Below are 23540 nucleotides of genomic sequence, written 5' to 3'. Positions count from 1 at the left end.
AGTTTTGAGTCTTTTGAACTTGTTTTGAGTCCTTTGAGTCTTTGTATTGTCTTAGATTAGTTAGAAAGTGTTTTGATTTGTGTTTCTAAGTATTTTGATTCAAATTTGTTACCCAAATTCGTCCAAAGTACTCAAAGTGCTCAAAACTGCCCAGAAAGTGTTTTTAAGGCAGTTTTGAGTGTTTTGGTGCTGTTTTGAGTCTTTTGGTTTGTTTTAGTGTTTTAAAGTTTAGTTTTGCATTCTTTGAGTCTAGTTTAGTGTTTTAAACTTTATTTTACGTTTTTGAGTCAAATCCAAGTGATTAACAATCCCTCCTAATCCCCGGTCCTGAACGATCCCTACTTACATATCTATACTACAATTGTCAAAAAGAGGGTTTAATTTGTGTGCGTATAATTCACGCATCAGTGCCCTCAATTGATTGAGAATGGTGGGTGGGAGAGTGCAAACGCCGTTGGATTTCCAAGCCAAAATCAACCAAGACATGATCCATTTTCGAATACATACAATCCGGGTTGGAGAGACCATCCAAACTTCAAGTGGAGGGAGCCTCAACAACCTTACCAACAAGGAGGCTTTAGGCAGCAACCCCTGGGGTTTTACACCAAAACCCACGGCCAAGACCAAACCCAACCCCAATCCGCCCAATCACATCAAGGTACGTCTTTAGATAATGCTACAATTCTCAAGTTACTTACTAGTTTGTCTCAGGGGCAAGAAAATCAAACCAAAGTATTGCAAAACCAAGAAAGGGTATTGCAAAACCAAGAAAAGGCAATGCAAAACCAAGACAAAAGGGTGGACCACAAAAATTTGATGCAAACTAAGTAAGCACACAAATTAAAACCCTCTTGTGACAATTGTAGTATATGTATAAGTAGGGATCGTTCTTAACCGGGGATTAGGAGGGATTGCAAAATCACTTGGAAACTGACTCAAAAACGTAAAAAAAAGTTTAAAACACTAAACTAGACTCAAAGAATGCAAACTAAACACTTAAAACACTAAAACAAATCAAAAGACTCAAAACAGCCCCAAAACACTAAAAACTGCCTTAAAAACACTTTCTGGGCAGTTTTGAGCACTTTGGTGAATTTGGACGAATTTATGTAATCAAATGAATCAAAACACTTATAAACACAAACTAAGACACTTTCTAACTAAATTGGACACTAAAGTAAAGGGGGATTGAGGTTTTGACGAAATTAACTAAAATGCACAGATTGTAAATTAGGGCAGATTGTAAAGATGAATGTGATGAAAATATGGATGAATGCTAGCTAGAAGGTTCCTCTCCACACATGTTACACTTGCATACACTTTGATTTTCAGTTGGTCTTTCGATGAATTATGAAACTCAACACCCCGGGTTAATTAGGTCCGCTTAAATTAACCGTCAAGTTCTCCTTAAGTTAATGAATTGGATGGGTTAGCGCAACGCAATTCAAAACATTCTCCAAAAGTCCTTTACGTGAAAAGCACAATAAAGATACAATCAAAGATCATTAAGCATCATGAAAACTATAAGTGTTGACGAGGCATTCGTTACTATGATGAGCATGAAACTAGTGCCAAGAATTCATTTAACGCGATTGTTTATAAGCAACCTCCACTACTTGTGAATATAAGTTCATAACTATTAGGTGAAACTCACTTATATTCTAGCGTCATATTCATGCATGAAAATTAAGCGTGCACTCTCAATAAACATACATAAATAAGTTATCAATCAAACAGTTAAACAAATTGAATCCACAACTCATGAAATTCCAACCAAGTGTAATCAATTCATATCGCAAGCATAAACATGGTTTCGAATCACCCCCTAGCTAATTAGGGATTTAGCCTCTCATGTTCACAAAAAGAGAAATACAATTGAATTTAAACATAAAGCACAAAGGATTGATTACACCTAGAACGCCCAACGAATCCACTTGAATTTTGGCGCGTCGAAGCTCCTCTTTCCTCTTATCCTTGCTGCGGCAGAGAGGGTTTTGGATGATTTGGGATGAGTTTCTGGGTTATGGATGGGTTTAGGGTGGTTTAATGGTGCGGCAAGGTTGGTGGAAGGTGTGTGGATGTGTGGAATGGAGTGGGGAATGGTTGGAGTGGCTGCGGCAAGGCTAGATGGTGGCTGCGGTGGAGGGGAAAAGGTGATGGTGGCTACGGTTTAGAGAGGAATATGTGTGAAGGGGGCTGAATGAATTATGTGTATGACGGCTGATGAGAGGATGGGAGAAATTAGGGTGAATGGCTACGGCTTATGGGAAGGAATGGGAGAGAATGGGAGATTTAGGGTGAATGGATGCACGGATTGAAGGAGGGAGAATATGGTGGCTGCGGATTGAATGTAAATTAGGGTGTATGGCTGAATGATATGTTTTTTGCGTGAATGAGAGAGAGCTAGGGTTAGAATAGGTGCGGCTGAGATGGGTTTTGGATGAATCAAAGGCTATGGATTAAAGGGAATTAGGGTGGTGGCTGAATGAATATGGAATGAATGAGAGGGGGGTGCGGCTGCAAGGTTGTAGTTTAGGGTTTTTGAGTGAATGGCTGAGATGGTTTGATGAATGAATGGATGGCTTATGGATGAATGGGAGAGTGACGGCTAGAGAGGAATATGTGTGAAGGAGGCTGAATGAATTATGTGAAAACAATCAGAATTAGGGTGCGGCTGCTATGTAATTAGGGTGAGAATCTGAATGGGAGAATGAAAAGTGACGGCTAGGGTGAAATAAAAGGGCAAGGTGGCTGCAAGGTTAAAGGGCTAGGGTTTTAAGGCATAAGTTGGGCCCAAAATGCCCCCCTTGCACGGCAAGGGAAGGGGAGAAAGGAAAAGCCCATGGCAAAGGGTTTTAAGGGCCCTAGGGCCTTCGTTTTGTGTCCTAAAGCGCCTACAAGGACTTCAAAGTGGCTAGAAAATACGGACGTTTAAATTAGGAAAAGTTACCAAAACAGGAAACTTAGGGATAACTTTCCTACTTCAAGTAGGAAACCTTGTTTGAGTAGGATTCCTCGTTTTGGTAGGAATTCATCGTTGAAGTAGGAAGTCGTCGTTTCTTCAAGTCTTCAACTCATTCATTCCTCTTTCGCTCCAAAAGACTCCAATTTGCATCTTCTTGCACACTTTGGCGTTATAATCTAAAAATATACAAAAGTGGCCTTAAACACTAAAATAGATAAGTAAACACAACATAAATGCACGAGAACAAGCTAATTAAGTCGCATGAATATGCTCCTATCAACCACTTAGAGAAGCAAATAGGGCAGATTGCGGAGTTTGTGGGACAATTCCGAGACCAAGGCAAGCTCCCAAGTTCAACCATTGTCAATCCAAAGGGAGGGTTCGAATCTGCCAAAGCAATTACTTTGAGGAGTGGAAAAGAAGTTGGCACTACATCCACATCATCCAAAACAAGTCCTAATGAAGACGAGACGTTGCAACATGAAGAGGAGACTGAAGGGAAGCCCACGGCAAGGACACAACTTCCATTGCCGCAAGCCCAAAAGGACCAAAACTCATCCATGCCATCCTATTCGGCCACCAAAGGTAAGTTGGGTTCAAATTTGATTAATTCTAATCCCGTTCCACCCAATGTTCCTTTTCCTCACAGATTTTTGCAAACAAAGAAGGAGACGTTTAGGAAAGTTCAAGTCAATATCCCGCTCCTAGATGCCATAAAGCAAGTGCCCAAATACGCTAAGTTTTTGAAGGAATTGTGCACTACGAGGAAGAGGGCTTCACATAAAGAGGTAGTAAGGGTAAGTGAGAATGTTTCCGCTGTTTTACAAAGAAAGTTACCACCAAAGTGCAAAGATCCAGGTAGCTTTACAATCCCTTGTATTATTGGTCAAACTAAGTTCGAACATGCTATGTTAGATTTAGGAGCTTCAATTAACGTCATGCCATACTCTATTTATGCTTCAATGAACCTTGGTGAATTGAAAAATGATGGTGTGATTATTCAGTTGGCTGATAGATCTAATGCCTATCCCAAGGGCGTATTGGAAGATGTCTTAGTGCAGGTGAATAATTTGATCTTCCCGGCGGATTTCTATGTCCTTGAAATGGAGGAAACCACCCATGCTCCATCCTTGCCGATTCTTCTTGGGAGGCCATTCATGAAGACGGCCCGAACGAAGATAGACGTGTTTAAAGGCACTTTAACAATGGAATTTGATGGGGAAGTGATTGATTTTAATATTTCTGAAACTATGAAATTTCCTAATGATGATCACTCATGTTTCTCTATTGATATTCTTGATTCTTTGGCGCAGGCACACCTTGATCAATTACATGGCGATGCACTTGAAACGGTCATTACAAATGGCATCGAAATGAAGGACCACATAACACCCCACGGCACACACTTGAACACCCATGCCGTGGCCTTTGATGAAGATGTGATTGAGACCGTGGCAGCCCTAGAGTCATTACCACGGCTCCAAGGTAAGTCCCCTAGTCCAAATTCAATTCCAATTTCGACTAACAAGTTGCTTCCTTCTATAGAACAACCACCTACGCTGGAGCTCAAACCATTGCCAAATCACTTGAAGTATGTGTTTTTGGGCGAGCAAGACACATTGCCCGTCATTATAGCTTCATCACTCACGGCACAAGAAGAAGAGAAATTGGTGAGGGTACTCAAAGAGCACAAGACGGCCATTGGGTGGACTTTGGCCGATATCAAGGGTATAAGTCCTACCACGTGCATGCATCGAATTCTCATGGAAGAAGGTGCCAATCCATCAAGGGAAGCCCAACGTCGACTCAACCCACCAATGATGGAAGTAGTGAAGAAGGACATCATCAAATTGCTTGATTGTGGCGTCATCTATCCCATCTCGGATAGTTGTTGGGTTTCACCAGTCCAAGTGGTTCCCAAGAAGTTCGGAGTCACGGTGGTGAAGAATGAGGAAGATGAACTTGTGCCTACACGCATTCAAACCGGTTGGAGGGTGTGCATTGATGCGAAATATATTAAGCACACAGATTAAACCCTCTTCTGACAATTGTAGCAAAGTATGTAAGTAGGGATCGTTCAAAACCGGGGATTAGGAGGGATTGCTAAACTCTTGAAAACTGACCTAAGAACTCCAAAACAAAGTTAAAAACACTAATTTGGACTCAAAGAATGAAAAACCAAAGTTAAAACACTAAAACAAAACAAAAACTCAAAACAGCAACTAGAAGACTCAAAACTGCCTAAAAACCACTTTCTGGGCAGTTTTGAGCACCTACACTAATTTGGACGAAATTGGTTGAAGACTTGACTCAAAACACTTAAAAACATGAACCAAAACAATTTCTAACTAAATTGAGACTTCAAAGTAAAGGGGGATTTGATTTGGACGAAATTAAAGTTGAGAAAACAGATTGCAAAGTAAAACTGATTTTGAAACGTTTTTGGGGTTTTTAATGGATGATGGACTAGTTAGGGGTTCTTTCTCCACACATGACAAGTATGCAAATGACTCGATTTCCAGTTATTCCTTCATAGAATTATGAATGACAATGCCCCAAATTAACCGTGACATCACTAGTTAATTCTCAAGTTTTCCTTGTGTTATTGAATTGGATGACATCATACGACAACCCAAAGCATTCTTGAAAAGTTCCTTACATGACATCATAATAAAGATACAATCAAAGATCATTACGTTCAATGAAAACTATAAGCATTGACAAAGCACTTGTGACTATGACATCATGACACTTATGCTAGGAATTGAACTTAATGCGATTGTGACTAGCAACCTTCACTACTTGTGAATATAAGTGTGTGACAATTATGTGAAACAAACTTATATTCTAGCATCATATTCATGCAAGCCAATTAAGTGTCGACCCCTAATTAACAAACACAAATACGTTATTACTCGCACAGTTAAGCCAATTGCATTCACGATTCAAGAACTCATAACTGGAATTTATCAAATCAACTTGCACACATAGTTATGGCTTCGAAATCACCCCTAACCAATAGGGGTTTAGCCACTCATGTTCATAGCAAAATGAAAGGAAAATAAATTAAACATTGAAATCATAAAACGAATTACACCTAGAATGCACCAACGACGAAGCTTGAGCATCCAAGAGTCCTTCCTTCTTTCTCCTTGCTACGGCACAAAGGTGGATGGGATGGTTGGGATGTGTTTTAGGATCAGGGATTATGGAATTGGATGGAGGATAGGCACGGCAAGGTGTAGTGTTTGGCTGGAATTGTGTTTCTAGGATTTTAGGATGTGTAGAGTGGTGTGGCTAGATGAATGGACGAAAATTGGGTGAATGAGTGATCCCCCTAGTGCCTTGCTGCAAAGCCTTATTTATAGGGCTAGGAAAGGTTTAGAACTTAGTTGAAACCAAAAGGTTTTGTACCAGAAATTCTATACATGAAACACTTAAGGGATATATGTGTGTAGCTTGGACAAGGTAGGACGGCTAGTGACGGCTAGGAGACAAGGTAGGACGGCTAGGAGACAAGGTAGGACGGCTAGGAGACAAGCTAGGACGGCTAGGAGACAAGGTAGGACGGCTAGTGACAAGCTAGGACGGCTAGGAGACAAGGTAGGACGGCTAGTGACAAGGTAGGACGGCTAGGAGACAAGGTAGGACGGCTAGTGACAAGCTAGGACGGCTAGGAGACAAGGTAGGACGGCTTGTTCTTCCAATACAGAAATTAGGCACCATGTGTGAATAGATAAAGCCTTCTAGAAATAAGGTTTTTAGGCCCCCTTGCAGCTCCCTAACAGAATTCAAGCCTTCAAATTCGTCCATCCTCATGCCTCCATGCTTGCACTATCCAATCTTGGCCCAAAAATGCTCTAGAATGCTCCAAATTGCTTCTTTTTGCATACTTTGACACTAAAACCTGAAATTGCACGAAAATGACTTTAAACACTAAACTAACTAAGGAAAAACAACATAAATGCATGAGAACAAGCCAATTAAGTCGCATAAAAATGCTCCTATCATGCATTGACTATAGGAAGCTAAATGCCGCAACAAGGAAAGATCACTTCCCTTTGCCATTCATTGATCAAATGCTTGAAAGGTTAGCCGGTCATTCTTTTTATTGCTTTCTTGATGGTTATTCGGGATATCATCAAATTGTCATAGCGCCGGATGATCAAGAAAAGGCCACCTTTACTTGTCCATTTGGTACTTTTGCATATCGTCGTATGCCATTTGGTTTATGCAATGCACCAGCCACTTTTCAACGATGCATGGTAAGTATATTCTCAGATTATGTTGAAAAGATAATTGAAGTATTTATGGACGATTTTAGTGTCTTTGGGGACTCATTTGATGATTGCTTGCATAATCTTACTTTAATCTTGAAAAGATGCGTGGAAACTAACCTTGTTTTAAATTGGGAAAAATGTCATTTTATGGTTAAACAAGGCATAGTTTTGGGTCATATCATCTCTGAAAAAGGAATTGAAGTTGATAAGTCTAAAATAGATCTTGTACGTTACTTACCCTCTCCTACTTCGGTTAGAGAGGTTCGTTCTTTTCTTGGCCATGCAGGATTCTATAGGCGATTTATCAAGGATTTCTCCAAGATTGCACAACCCTTATGCCGTCTCCTACAAAAAGAAGTGGCGTTTGAGTTCAACGAGGAGTGTGAGAAGGCATTCAAGCTTCTCATGCACAAGCTTACCACGGCACCTATCATCCTTCCACCTGATTGGACGTTGCCTTTCGAGCTCATGTGTGATGCATCCGATTATGCAATAGGGGCTGTTTTGGGTCAAAGGAAGAATAAGCAATCCCACGCCATCTACTATGCTTCTAGGACCTTGAATGATGCTCAACTAAACTATTCTACCACGGAAAAAGAACTTCTTGCCTTTGTGTTCGCTTTAGATAAGTTTCGTTCATATTTACTTGGCACTAAAGTGATTGTATTTTCTGACCATGCAGCTCTTAGGTACTTATTCACTAAAAAGGAGGCTAAACCACGGCTCATTAGATGGATGCTCCTTCTCCAAGAGTTTGATATTGAAATTCAAGACAAGAAAGGGAGTGAGAACGTAGTGGCTAACCATTTAAGTCGTTTGGTGTGCATTGAGGACTCCCTACTGATGTGAGAATTACACGCACACAAATTAAACCCTCTTTTTATCAATTGTAGTGAAGAATGCAAGTAGGGATCGTTCTGGACCGGGGATTAGGAGGGATTGTTAATCACTCGGATTTGACTCAAAAATGTAATAACACAATATAAAACACTATACTAGACTCAAAGAATGCAAAACTAAACTTTAAAACACCAAAACAAACCAAAAGACTCAAAACAGCACCAAAACACTCAAAACTGCCTTAAAAACACAATCTGGGCAGTTTTGAACACTAGACACAACTTTGGACGAAAATTGGTTTTAACTTGACCTAAGACACTTAGAAACACAAACTAAAGTGATTTCTAACTACTATGACTCAACAAAGTAAAGGGGGATTGGTTTTTGACGAATTTAAAAACAAAACAAACTTTTTGAATTAGAACAGATTGTAAAAACGAATTTGATGGAATTGAATGGATGGGAAGCTAGCTAAGGGGTTCATCTCCACACATGTTATACTTGCACACAAAACGATTTCTAATTGCTTTTCAATAAACCATGAATTCTCAACGCCCCAGATTAACCGTGAATTGCACTAATTAACCCTTAGATTTTCCTAACGTTATTGAATTGGATGATTGCATACGACAACCCAAAGCATTCCCCACAAGTCCCCTACATGATTGCATAATACAGATACAAGCAAGAATCATTAAGTTCTATGAAAACCATAAGCGTTGACGAAGCACTTGTTACTATGATTGCATGAAACTTATGCAAAGAATTTACTTAACGCGATTGAGATCATCAACCTTTACTACTTGTGAATATAATTCCATAACGATTAGGTGAAATTTCCTTATATCCTAGCATCCAATTTATGCATGATAATTAAGCATGCACTCTCAACCAACACACACAAATCAATGTAATTCACATAGATAAGTAAATTGAATTCACAACTTATGATACGCAATTGGAAGTAATCAAATCATATTGCAAGCATAAACATGTATTTCGAATTCCCCCCTAGCTGATAGGAGCATATTCATGCGACTTAAATGGCTTGTTCTCGTGCATTTACGTTATGTTTCATTAGTTATTTTAGTCCTTTATGCTTCTTTTGTGTGTTTTCAGGTTCTAAGGGCAAAGTATGCAAAATGGTGCATTTTGGAGTAGTTTGGGGCGTTAAATGGATTGGATATACTTGAAGCCAAGTAGATGGACGAAATTGAAGACCAAAGGAGGCCCTTTGTACCAGAAATTCACACCAACACATCCCATTTCAGATTGCATTCCAATCATTCCAGCCAAGCCACATGCACTCCCTTTAATTTATTCAACCTAGCTGTCAAAGCACATGCACATTCACCCTAATCATTCACATACACAATCTGCCATCATTCACACATTCATTCCACATGCATTCCCTTCACAAATCAGCCACATGCACTTTGCCTTTCATCATTGCACCATAAATCAGCCACATGCACCCATAATCATTCATCCAACTTTGCACATGCATTCATCATCATAACCTAGTTGTCATTACCCTTTAATCACATGCATAAATCAGCCACATGCATCTCCCATCACCATTTCAGATTTCCACCAAGTTCCTAGCTGTCATATTCCCTCCTTTTCACCTATAAATAAGCATCCATTGCAGCCACAATTCATTCATTCCCATTCATACACAATTCATTCACCATTCACGCCAGAAATTCATCCCCTCTCTATAACACATCCATACTTCACCATTCTTCATATTTTCTGCCCAAAAAGAAGCCTTGAGGTCCCCTACATCCATCCCTATCCTAAACACATCATTCTACACCATCCATAACTCCCCATCCCTCCAAACCTATCCTTAGACCTTGTGCTACAACGAAGAGGAGGAGAAGAGTGCCTAAACGTTCATACAATTCAAGTTGAGTTGTTGGAATGTTTAGGTGTTTCTTTTCCTCGATTCCAATGTTTAATTTCAATTCTCTTTGTTTTGTACGTATGAGGAACTAAACCCCCCCTTGGTTAGGGGGGGATTCGAAATATATGTTTATGCTTGCATTTTGATTTGATTACTTCTAATTGCGTTTCATAAGTTGTGGATTCAATTTGTTTAACTGTTTGATTGATAACTTATTTATGTATGTTTATTGAGAGTATACGCTTAATTTTCATGCATGAATATGACGCTAGAATATAAGTGAGTTTCACGTAATAGTTATGAACTTATATTCACAAGTAGTGGAGGTTGCTTATAAACAATCGCGTTAAACATATTCTTGGCATAAGTTTCATGCAATCATAGTAACGAATGCCTCGTCAACACTTATAGTTTTCATGTTGCTTAATGATTCTTGCTTGTATCTCTATTATGCAATTCATGTAGGGAACTTGTGAGGAATGCTTTGGGTTGTCGTATGCAATCATCCAATTCATTAACTTAAGGAAAACTTGACGGTTAATTTAAGCGGACCTAATTAACCCGGGGCGTTGAGAATTCATGGTTTATTGAAATGCAATTGGAAATCTTTTTATTATGCAAGTGTAACATGTGTGGAGATGAACCCCTTAGCTAGCAATCCATCACATTCATACTTACAATCTGTTTTAATTAGAATCTGTGCAATTAGTTTAATTTCATCCAAAACTAAATCCCCCCTTACTTTAATGTCCAAATTAGTTAGAAAGTGTTTTAGTTTGTGTTTATAAGTGTTTTGATTCAATTTGTTATACAAATTCGTCCAAATTCACCAAAGTGCTCAAAACTGCCCAGAAAGTGTTTTTAAGGCAGTTTTGAGTGTTTTGGGTGATGTTTGAGTCTTTTGGTTTGTTTTAGTGTTTTAAGTGTTTAGTTTTGCATTCTTTGAGTCTAGTTTAGTTTTAAAGTGTCTTAGTTTGTGTTTCTAAGTGTTTTGATTCAAGTTATTACCCAAATTCGTCCAAAGTACTCAAAGTGCTCAAAACTGCCCAGAAAGTGTGTTTAAGGCAGTTTTGAGTGTTTTGGTGCTGTTTTGAGTCTTTTGGTTTGTTTTGGTGTTTTAAAGTTTAGTTTTGCATTCTTTGAGTCTAGTATAGTGTTTTATATTGTGTTTTTACGTTTTTTTAGTCAAATCCAAGTGATTAACAATCCCTCCTAATCCCCGGTCCTGAACGATCCCTACTTACATATCTATACTACAATTGTCAAAAAGAGGGTTTAATTTGTGTGCGTATAATTCACGCATCAAATTTTGGCGCCGTTGCCGGGGATTAGCAACTTTGCTAATCTCTTGGATTGTTTTATTTTCGTTTGTGTGTATATATTTTTAGTTTTATTTTGTTGATTTTAGAAGCACAACATGGCACTTGATAATGCTTATCTTTTGTCACAGCTCATGGAAAGGTCCCAAATGCAAAACGTTGATATAGTTGATCTTCAATCAAGGAATAACGTGTTTTCCAATACTTACAATTCGGATTGGAGTGATCATTCAACTTCTATGTGGTGGGAACCTCAAAATATTCAACAAGAAAGATATTGGGAGCCACCTCATATTCAATATGCCCAACCAAACTCAAATTCGTCAATAGATTATAATCAAATTCTTAATGAATTAAACTCTTTGGTGCAGGGTTCACAAAATCAAGCTAAGGAGACTCACCAAGAAACATATTGGCAACCATATGAGGATTCATATGCACCACCACAGCCTTCCCCTCAATCTTCACATCCAAATTCAGGTATATCAAATTATTATAAGGAAGTTATTCAACAACTGAATTCTGTGGAGCAGGGCAGGGAAGCTCAACCATTTCAACAAGACGCATTTTGGCGACCAATTGAGGATTTCTATCAAGCAAAAAAGTTGGCTGAGTGGAACAGTCAATTTAGGCAGAATGCAGAATGCATGGAACAAATTCAAGAACAAATGGTTGAAGATGAGCCCATGGATGAATTGCTACTGCTCGAAGAGGAGGAGGATGCACAAGGCACGGCAAGGGAAGAACAACCCTTGCCGCAACCTCCCAATATTCCTACACCACCCCATTCAAGTAAGGTTGTTCCAAATTTAATTATTTCTAACTTTGTTCCCCCAAATGCACCCTTCCCTGGCAGGATCATGCAATCCATGAAAGATGAGGGGAAGAAAGACATCTTGGACACCTTTCCAACAATTCACGAGGAAAAAGTGGTTGAGGAGCATCTTGAATTCATCAAGGAGGAAATTGGAGTGGATCACACAGCCACAACCTTCAGAATGTCCAATCTGAATGAAAACATCCCTTGTGCATTTGTTGAATGTGCTGCGACTTTAGAGCCAATATTGCAGCCCATAGGTAAGCCACCAACTCAAATTCCAATTCCCACTTCAATTAATCGTGTGTTACATTCTTCATTGCAGGCACCTACTCAAATCCAATTTGGTGAAAGAGTTTACATGGATCTTAGGACAGATCTCTATTCCACTCCATACAAAGATCCAATTCTTGAATGTTTTGAGAAGCATTTCGTGGAGGATGTACTTAAGTTCTTATTGGAGCATGTAGGTAAGCCACCAACTCAAAATCCAAAGTCGTTTTTGACTAATATGTTGTTGATGTCAATGATTAGAGCACCCACTCTTGAAATTCAACCATTGCCGGAACATTTCAAGTATCATCATCCATTCAATGATCAACTCCATGCCGTGGGTTCCATTAAGGCATGATTGTGTTCTTCGTCCGGCTGCAAGACGTTAAAGAAAGCGCTACTTGGGAGGCAACCCAATACAGTGAATAAAACAAAGCTTTTTCATTAATTTTCGAGAAATTACAAATGTATCTAACAAATGGAGCTTCACAAAGGTTGTTTTTGTTTTTGTTTGCGTGAAGACCCACCACGAGGCAAAACTCTAGAAGCGGAAGTCATCGAAGCAGGAGGCATCGAAGTAGGAGGCATCGGAGCAAGAGGCATCGGAGCGAGAGGCATAGGAGCGGGAGGCATCGGATATAGAGCATTCCAGGCCCCAATACTTGGCGGAACGCTGGATGACCCAGGAAAAAGGTGCCCCTGGAAGAAAGACGCAAGCCGTTGACGGTCACTTTGCATCCGACCTTGAGATTCTTGCATCTCATCAAGCTTCCTCTTCATGCCCGACGAATAGTTATTGGCAAGCACATGCAAAGTTCTATTCTCGTACTTAAGTTGTTTGATCTCTTGTTTCAGGTTCTCCACCTCCGCCATCAAAGATTCAACCTGACGGGAGCGAGCAAGGAGGCGTTGGCCCATGTTGGACACAGAGCCTGCGCACTGAACGCTGAGAGCCAGGGACTCTTGAACGGCCAACTCATCGGACCGTCCTGAAAGCAGCTGACTATCTCTGGGAGTGAGGAGGTTCCGAGCTACTATCGTAGCTGTTGTGGCGTCCTGCATCACGGAGTCTTCACCTGTAAGAGGACCGTTAGAAGATAAGAAAGAAGGGCGCCATACGTTACCTTGACGCGGCACGCCCATATCACTGCGGAGACTCAATTCTAAGCTAAGGTTCGATGGGTTTGCCATTTTTCAAAAGTGTTCAAAGAGAAGGGGTGGACGGAGTAAATTTTCAAAAGGGCCGGAGACGAGTATCAAGAATGGGAAATCTTCAGAGTGTGTAAGTTGGCAGTGATCGATAGCTCTATAAAAAGCCAAGGCAACGCGTCCACCGATTCAAAAAGCCGAAATTTGAGGCGTAAAGTTCGGCGACGCTCCCTCGGCTTTTTCAGAAAACGCGTTCGACACGTGGAGGCCACCATCACAACTACACGTCTTTAGCCGACAAGCGCAAAGTTCGGCGACGCTTTCTCTGCTTTTCAGAAAGCGCCTGCTCAGAAATCGAAGAGGCGTCTTCAAAGATCGAAGAGTCGTCACTATTTCAAAAAGCTGGATTTGCGGGATCAAAACGTTTGTCGACAAGGGTAAAAGAACAGTACCACCACTTGCTATTGGGAAATCCCTATATTTGTCGACTTTCATCTTTTATGGCAAGGCAAACCTGAAGAAAATGCCCGACTCTTCCTCACCTCTGAGGGCACACTCCCAGCAAAGCCTTTCGAAACACTCAATTCTTTCTTCTTCCCCAAAGATGATACCAGATGCCTGGAGTACAGATGACCCAGGAGGAAGCAGCACAACAAATACATGTGCTGATTCATTCACCGCTTCTTCAAAAGCAAAGGTATCTCATATCATCAAGGTCAAAAGCAAAGGTATCTCATATCATGCTCTTTCCCTGTCTTTTCCTTTGTCTTTGTTATTACTTGCATGGCAAAGTGAAAGAAGCAATCAGCCGGCACTTGGAGTCTATCTAGACTCTATTCCCTGGTTGCTTACCTAGCTTTGCTGAGCTATCCTCTAACCCTCTTCAATACGAATTGGAGAGATTGAACAAAGAAACAGATAAGAGAATGAAGCTCAGACCTTCGGGGGAGACCAAAGGAAGCCTGCTGCCCAGTTCAAGAGTAGCACAAAGGAAAATCAACGATGGGAGCAGTGCAGTTCAAGAGTAAGCCTGTGGAATCACAAAGATCCAAGCCTCAATGCAATTACCAAGGAGAAGATGGAATTTACACTATATAACCAGATTTGCGTCTCTAAACTCTTCTCTTTGTTAACTACATTCTGCCATGTTTAGTATGTTTAGTTGCTTTTTGTGTGTTTACTTATGTTTTGTGTGAATCTATGCTTAAAACATTGAGGACAATGTTTGATTTAAGTGTGGGGGGGGTAACTAAGTATATTTGATGCAAATTCGTGGGATTTTATCACCCATAACTTCAAATGTTGTTCCTTGCTGTTTTAAGGTGTTTTTAAGATGTTTTAGAGTGTTTTAGTATGTTTTGTTTTATAACTCCGAAAATCACATAAAAATTTGAAAAACATGTTTTGAAAAGCCTAAAAAGAGTGTTTTAAGTCGTTTTTGTGTGTTTGTGTCTTAGGATACCTTCCAACACAATGATAAGGATTTGGTTTGTAATTGCATGACTGTTAAAAAGAGTTATAAACATAGAGAAAAGTTTGATTTACTCTTGGTATATGCTTGGTTATGGTTATAATGTATGACTTCACATGCAATCATAAAAGAAAAATTCGTTTTTGTAACATGCTTGAAGGAAGGAACTCAAACAAACGCTACAACCCTGTGAGACTCGAGCCATTACCTTCTTTGGAGAGTTATAATCTGTGATTCTTTGTTTTCTAAAGTTGTTGCATGATCTCATTATTCCTTGCTTGGTTGCTACTTAGAATGCAATTATATCATGATAGAACTAAATGCTAGAACTTATATCCGTTTCATTCAAAGCATGACATTGAATTGCATAACACATATCAAGATGAAGTTGTGTAACCACCACCATAGCCAAATAGCCTTACTTCCCATATTTCATATATGTTGTAAGTTTTAACCCCGTTGAGCCTTGTTTAGCCTTTATTCTTTGTTTACCCACATTTTCCTCACCTAGCCTAGAGTAGGACTTTCCTATACCCTTGTTCTTAAAGTATAGTGAGCATGACTTAAATGAATTCCTTTTGAGTTACATTATGCAAGAAAATGAGTGTGGGGGAGTAAAAGTTTGTTCTTACGTTTATATGTATGTTTTGAGATTCAAAAAAAAAAAAAAAAGAAAAGAAGAAGAAAAAAAAAAAAAAAAAAAAAAAAAAGAGTGAAAATAAGTTAGAATGAACTCACGAGCGTTGATGGTTGAAGAAAGGGTCCAAAAAGTTGAATATGGCCCTAAGTTTTGTGTGATTTTCCCTTGGGTGTTCAAAGTTGACTTCTGCGTTCTTAAGGGAATTCTAAGTGCCTAATTCAATACTTTGCTCACTATTGCTTTAAGAATGTTTGTTTATCCTTCACCTTTCATTGTTAGCCAATACCCTAGCCCCGTTACAACCCTTTGACTTCTATCTTGAGTGTTATGTGTTTCAAAATGTGGAGTTTGGAATTGATATGAGCTTATGGAGTCACTGGTTCTCGCGTCTAAGTAGTAGCATTCCATTCATGAGATCATATCTAAACATGCTTATTAACTCCAGAAATTGCTCTCTTTGTGATATATATATGTGAGTGTTCGTTTTCATTAATCTTCTCACAAATGACTAGATTAGGGTGTGTAGTTAGAAAATCTGAGTGAAAATCGAGTGCATATCTTGTAAGGAATTGAGCAAATTCTCTAAGGCATGTTACTACATTCAAAACATGGTTTTAAATGCTTAATTGTGAAATAGTATGTGGTGACTATGATTAAGAATGTACTTAAGTGTGAAGATGACTAAAATCTGTGAGAATGATGATTTTTAACATGTCATGTGCATTGGAAATCCCTGAGACGATTGTTGGAAGGTTTAGGTTGTGTTTTACTTGTTTTGTTTCGTTTCGTTTTGTTTTGTTTTTCTTTCTGTTTTGCTCGAGGACTAGCAAAAGATAAGTGTGGGGGTATTTGATAGGAGCATATTCATGCGACTTAAATGGCTTGTTCTCGTGCATTTACGTTATGTTTCATTAGTTATTTTAGTCCTTTATGCTTCTTTTGTGTGTTTTCAGGTTCTAAGGGCAAAGTATGCAAAATGGTGCATTTTGGTGCATTTTGGAGTAGTTTGGGGCGTTAAATGGATTGGATATACTTGAAGCCAAGTAGATGGACGAAATTGAAGACCAAAGGAGGCCCTTTGTACCAGAAATTCACACCAACACATCCCATTTCAGATTGCATTCCAATCATTCCAGCCAAGCCACATGCACTCCCTTTAATTTATTCAACCTAGCTGTCAAAGCACATGCACATTCACCCTAATCATTCACATACACAATCTGCCATCATTCACACATTCATTCCACATGCATTCCCTTCACAAATCAGCCACATGCACTTTGCCTTTCATCATTGCACCATAAATCAGCCACATGCACCCATAATCATTCATCCAACTTTGCACATGCATTCATCATCATAACCTAGCTGTCATTACCCTTTAATCACATGCATAAATCAGCCACATGCATCTCCCATCACCATTTCAGATTTCCACCAAGTTCCTAGCTGTCATATTCCCTCCTTTTCACCTATAAATAAGCATCCATTGCAGCCACAATTCATTCATTCCCATTCATACACAATTCATTCACCATTCACGCCAGAAATTCATCCCCTCTCTATAACACATCCATACTTCACCATTCTTCATATTTTCTGCCCAAAAAGAAGCCTTGAGGTCCCCTACATCCATCCCTATCCTAAACACATCATTCTACACCATCCATAACTCCCCATCCCTCCAAACCTATCCTTAGACCTTGTGCTACAACGAAGAGGAGGAGAAGAGTGCCTAAACGTTCATACAATTCAAGTTGAGTTGTTGGAATGTTTAGGTGTTTCTTTTCCTCGATTCCAATGTTTAATTTCAATTCTCTTTGTTTTGTACGTATGAGGAACTAAACCCCCCCTTGGTTAGGGGGGGATTCGAAATATATGTTTATGCTTGCATTTTGATTTGATTACTTCTAATTGCGTTTCATAAGTTGTGGATTCAATTTGTTTAACTGTTTGATTGATAACTTATTTATGTATGTTTATTGAGAGTATACGCTTAATTTTCATGCATGAATATGACGCTAGAATATAAGTGAGTTTCACGTAATAGTTATGAACTTATATTCACAAGTAGTGGAGGTTGCTTATAAACAATCGCGTTAAACATATTCTTGGCATAAGTTTCATGCAATCATAGTAACGAATGCCTCGTCAACACTTATAGTTTTCATGTTGCTTAATGATTCTTGCTTGTATCTCTATTATGCAATTCATGTAGGGAACTTGTGAGGAATGCTTTGGGTTGTCGTATGCAATCATCCAATTCATTAACTTAAGGAAAACTTGACGGTTAATTTAAGCGGACCTAATTAACCCGGGGCGTTGAGAATTCATGGTTTATTGAAATGCAATTGGAAATCTTTTTATTATGCAAGTGTAACATGTGTGGAGATGAACCCCTTAGCTAGCAATCCATCACATTCATACTTACAATCTGTTTTAATTAGAATCTGTGCAATTAGTTTAATTTCATCCAAAACTAAATCCCCCCTTACTTTAATGTCCAAATTAGTTAGAAAGTGTTTTAGTTTGTGTTTATAAGTGTTTTGATTCAATTTGTTATACAAATTCGTCCAAATTCACCAAAGTGCTCAAAACTGCCCAGAAAGTGTTTTTAAGGCAGTTTTGAGTGTTTTGGGTGATGTTTGAGTCTTTTGGTTTGTTTTAGTGTTTTAAGTGTTTAGTTTTGCATTCTTTGAGTCTAGTTTAGTTTTAAAGTGTCTTAGTTTGTGTTTCTAAGTGTTTTGATTCAAGTTATTACCCAAATTCGTCCAAAGTACTCAAAGTGCTCAAAACTGCCCAGAAAGTGTGTTTAAGGCAGTTTTGAGTGTTTTGGTGCTGTTTTGAGTCTTTTGGTTTGTTTTGGTGTTTTAAAGTTTAGTTTTGCATTCTTTGAGTCTAGTATAGTGTTTTATATTGTGTTTTTACGTTTTTTTAGTCAAATCCAAGTGATTAACAATCCCTCCTAATCCCCGGTCCTGAACGATCCCTACTTACATATCTATACTACAATTGTCAAAAAGAGGGTTTAATTTGTGTGCGTATAATTCACGCATCACTAGCCAAGGGGGGATTTAGTTCCTCATACGCACAAAACAAAGATAAGTAATTTTAACCATTTAAATCAAGGAGAGGAAAGCACCTAAAAATTCCAACAACTCAAACTTGAATTGTATGAACGTTTAAGCACTCTTCTCCTCCTCTTTGTTGCGGCACAAGGGTTTGTTGTGAGTTTTGGGGGTTATGGATGGTGTAGAATGATGTGTTTAGGATAGGGATGGATGTAGGGGATGTCAAGGCTTATTTTTGGGCAGAAAATATGAAGAATGGTGAAGTATGGATGTGTTATAGAGAGGGGATGAATTTCTGGCGTGAATTGGTGAATGAATCCATGTTTTGTGGCTGCAATGGATGTTTATTTATAGGTGGTTGAATGATTAAAGAGGGAATATGACAGCTAGGGAGAGAATGTGGCTGCCATCATGAAGAGTGCATTGATGTGGCTGAATAATCACATGGGAAAGCATGTGGCTGAATGGATTAAAGAGGGAATGATGATGGGAGAGCATGTGGGTGACAGCTAGGTTGGTTGGTGGCTGCAATGGAGGTGTGGAATGATGATGGGAGAGCATGTGGCTCCAATGGAGGTGTGGAATGATGATGGGAGAGCATGTGTTAGGTCGGCTAGGGTGAAAATAAAGGGTGAAAATCTGAGATGGAATGAATAATAGAGCTAGGGTGAAAATCTGAGATGGAATGAATAATAGAGCTAGGGTGCGGCTGGAAGTCAGTTTATATAGGGTTATAGAAAATAAAACCCTAGCTTATTAAATCAAAGGCTCACAAAATTAGGGAAGAATTTTGGTATAGAAAAGGGTATGTGAATTATGGCTGAGCTTGGTATGAAAAAAGGAATGTGTTTAAATGGTTTAAAACAGGAAAGAAGGCCCTCCCTTCCACGGCAAGGAAGGGAAACACCAAGGGGATACACGGCATGGCTTAAGGTTGCAAGTTTTGTGACCTAGAATAGGTAGGAACCTTCTTTGACTAAGATTCCTCATTTGATTAGGAATCCTCTTCAATTTCGTCCATTCCTTTTGCTCCAAACGTAAGCTATCCATTCCAAGCCCAATTTTGCTCCAAAATGCTCCAAAATGCACCTTTTTGCTTCCTTAGCCATATGAACCTAGAAACACACGAAAATGGCATAAAGGACTAAAATAACTAAAGAAACACAACGTAAATGCACGAGAACAAGCCAATTAAGTCGCATAAATATGCTCCTATCAAATTCCCCCACACTTAGCTTTTGCTAGTCCTCGAGCAAAACAGAAAAACAAAACAAAACGAAACAAAAGACAATCTAAACCTTCCAACGTTGCCTCAGGGATTTCCAATGCACATGACATGTTAAAAATTCATTATCTCCACAGATTTTAGTCATCTTCACACTTAAGTACATTCTTAATCATAGTCACCACATACTAGTTCACAATTAAGCATTTAAAACCATGTTTTGAATGTAGTAACATGCCTTAGAGAATTTGCTCAATTCCTTACAAGATATGCACTCAATTTTCACTCAGATTTTCTAACTACACACCCTAATCTAGTCATATGTGAGAAGATTGATGTAAACATGAAAACGAACACTCACATATATGTATCGCAAAGAAAGCAAGTTCTAGAGTTAATAAGCATGTTTAGATATGATCTCATGAATGGAATGCTACCAATTAGATGCGAGAACCAGGGACACCATATGCTTACATCAATTCCAAACTCCACATTATTGAAAACATAATGATCAAGATTGAAGCATAAGGATTGTAACGGGGTAAGGGTGATTGGCTAACAATGAAAGGTAAGGATAACAAACGTTCTTTAAGCAATAGCAAGCAAAGTAATGAAATTTGACACTTAGAATCACTTATGATTGCAGAAACTCACTTAGACAGAGAAGGGGAAAATTCACACAACTCTTAGGGCCATATTCAACGTTTTGGACGCTTTCTTCAACTACCACAAACATGTGAGCTTATTTTCACTTATTTCATCCTCTTTTTCTTTCTTTTCACAACTTTTTCTTTTCTTTTTCTTTTTCCACAAAATTTTTTTCTTATTTTTTTTATATGCCTTATTTCTTTTCGTGGCATATCAACACACACACACAAATTCCCCCACACTTGTTGTTTTGCATATTTGAAAGGATTCCCTCTAAGTCATGCTTACTATGCTTCAAGAACAAGGGTATGGGTTGTCCTAATCTAGGCTAGGTGGGGATGATATGGGTAAACAAAGAACAAAGGCTAACAATGGCTCAATGGGGGTTATGACCTACAATAAATATATAGTGCATGGGTTGGCTGTTTGGTTGCTGACTTTACTACACACTTCATCTTGATATATATTATGCAATCATGCTTTGACTGGAATGGATGCAAGTTCTAGCATTTGGAACTAAATGATGAAACACCTTCTAATTAGCAACCAAGCAAGAATAATGAGATCATGCAACGAGTTTGAAAACAAGAATCACAGATTAATACTCTCCAAAGAATGTTTAAAGCTCAAGTCTCGCAGGGTTGTAATGTTTGTTTGAGTTCCTTCCTTCAAGCATGTTACAAAAACTAATTTTTCTTTTAGGATTGCATGTGAAGTTGATGCGAACTAAGTAAGCACACAAATTAAAACCCTCTTGTGACAATTGTAGTATATGAATAAGTAGGGATCGTTCTTAACCGGGGATTAGGAGGGATTACAAAATCACTTGGAAACTAACTCAAAAACGTAAAATAAAGTTTGAAACACTAAACTAGACTCAAAGAATGCAAAACTAAACAATAAAACACAAAAACAAATCAAAAGACTCAAAACAGCCCCAAAACACTCAAAACTGCCTTAAAATCACTTTCTGGGCAGTTTTGAGCACTTTGACAACTTTGGACGAAATTGGGTAATAGAATGACTCAAAATGCTTAAAAACACAAACTAAGATACTTTCTAACTAAATTGGACACTAAAGTAGAGGGGGATTGAATTTTTGACGAAAATAAATTAAATGCACAGATTGCAATTTAAAGCAGATTCTAAAGATGAATTGATAGGAGCATATTTAGGCGACTTACTTAGCTTGTTTTCGTGCATCTATGTTGTTAATTCATAGTTGTTTTAGTAGTTTAAGCCATTTTCGTGTGTTTTTAGGTTCATATGGCTAAGGAAGCAAAAAGATGCATTTTGGAGCATTTTGGAGCAAAATTGGGCTTGGAATGGATAGAATATGATTGGAGCCAAAGTGTTGGACGAATTTGAAGGCCATGCATTTCCTTCCAATTCCAAAGCCCACAATCACTTCAAAAGCCATGCAAAGAACCATCCATTTCATCATCAACATATCTAGTTGTCACTCACATGCATTTCTTTCATCATTTCCAACCCACATGTTCCTTTAATCATTCACACATACACCCATTCACCACCAGAAATCATCCTTGCTGTGAGTTCCCATCAGATTTTGATAGGAGCATATTCATGCGACTTAAATGGCTTGTTCTCGTGCATTTACGTTATGTTTCTTTAGTTATTTTAGTCCTTTATGCCATTTTCGTGTGTTTCTAGGTTCATATGGCTAAGGAAGCAAAAAGGTGCATTTTGGAGCATTTTGGAGCAAAATTGGGCTTGGAATGGATAGCTTACGTTTGGAGCAAAAGGAATGGACGAAATTGAAGAGGATTCCTAATCAAATGAGTTACATCCTTTCCTAAACTAAGTAATAAAGCCTTAGGATATTTTCTGCCCAAAATTCCCACCATAGCTGCACCCACATGCTCTCCCATCATCATCATTCACCCTAGCTTTAATTCACATGCTTTCCCAACAAATAAATCAGCCATTCCACATGCATTTCCACCCACATGCTTCATAATCATTCAACCAACTTTGCACATGCATTCATCATCATAACCTAGCTGTCATTCCACTTTAATCCACATGCATTCCCTTCATAAATCAGCCACATGCAATCATAATCATTCAACCAACTTTGCACATGCATTCATCATCATAACCTAGCTGTCATATTCCCTCTTTTTCACCTATAAATAAGCATCCATTGCAGCCACAAAACACACACTCTTCCAATTCAGAAATTCATTCATTCAAACACACCATCCTTCCATTTCCACCACTCCCCAAACCATTCACACCATCAAACTATCCTTAGACCTTGTGCCACAATAAAGAGGAAGAGAAGAGTGCCTAAACGTTCATACAATTCAAGTTTGAGTTGTTGGAATGTTTAGGTGTTTCTTTGATTCTCTTTGTTTTGTACGAATGAGGAATGGAAGAGAAGAGGGCCTAAACGTTCATACAATTCAAGTTTGAGTTGTTGGAATGTTTAGGTGTTTCTTTGATTTCAATGTTTAATTTCAATACCCTTTGTTTTGTACGAATGAGGAATGGAAGAGAAGAGGGCCTAAACGTTCATACAATTCAAGTTTGAGTTGTTGGAATGTTTAGGCGTTTCTTTGATTCTCTTTGTTTTGTATCATGAGGAACTAAAACCCCCCTGGTTAGGGGGGGATTCAAAATATATGTTTATGCTTGCATTTTGATTTGATTACTTCTAATTGCGTTTCATAAGTTGTGGATTCAATTCGTTTAACCGTTTGATTGATAACTTATTTATGTATGTTTATTGAGAGTGCACACTTAATTTTCATGCATGAATATGACGCTAGAATATAAGTAAGTTTCACCTAATAGTTACGAACTTATATTCACAAGTAGTGGAGGTTGCTTATAAACAATCGCGTTAAACATATTCTTGGCATAAGTTTCATGCAATCATAGTAACGAATGCCTCGTCAACACTTATA

Source organism: the organism of the source record quoted next, unplaced genomic scaffold (assembly GCF_019419815.1).
Source record: "Pyrus x bretschneideri cultivar Hongxiangsu unplaced genomic scaffold, Pyrus_bretschneideri_v1 Contig88, whole genome shotgun sequence".
Lineage (NCBI taxonomy): Eukaryota > Viridiplantae > Streptophyta > Magnoliopsida > Rosales > Rosaceae > Pyrus > Pyrus x bretschneideri.
The sequence above is the reverse complement of the archived record's forward strand: the minus strand, read 5'-3'. Positions refer to the sequence as shown.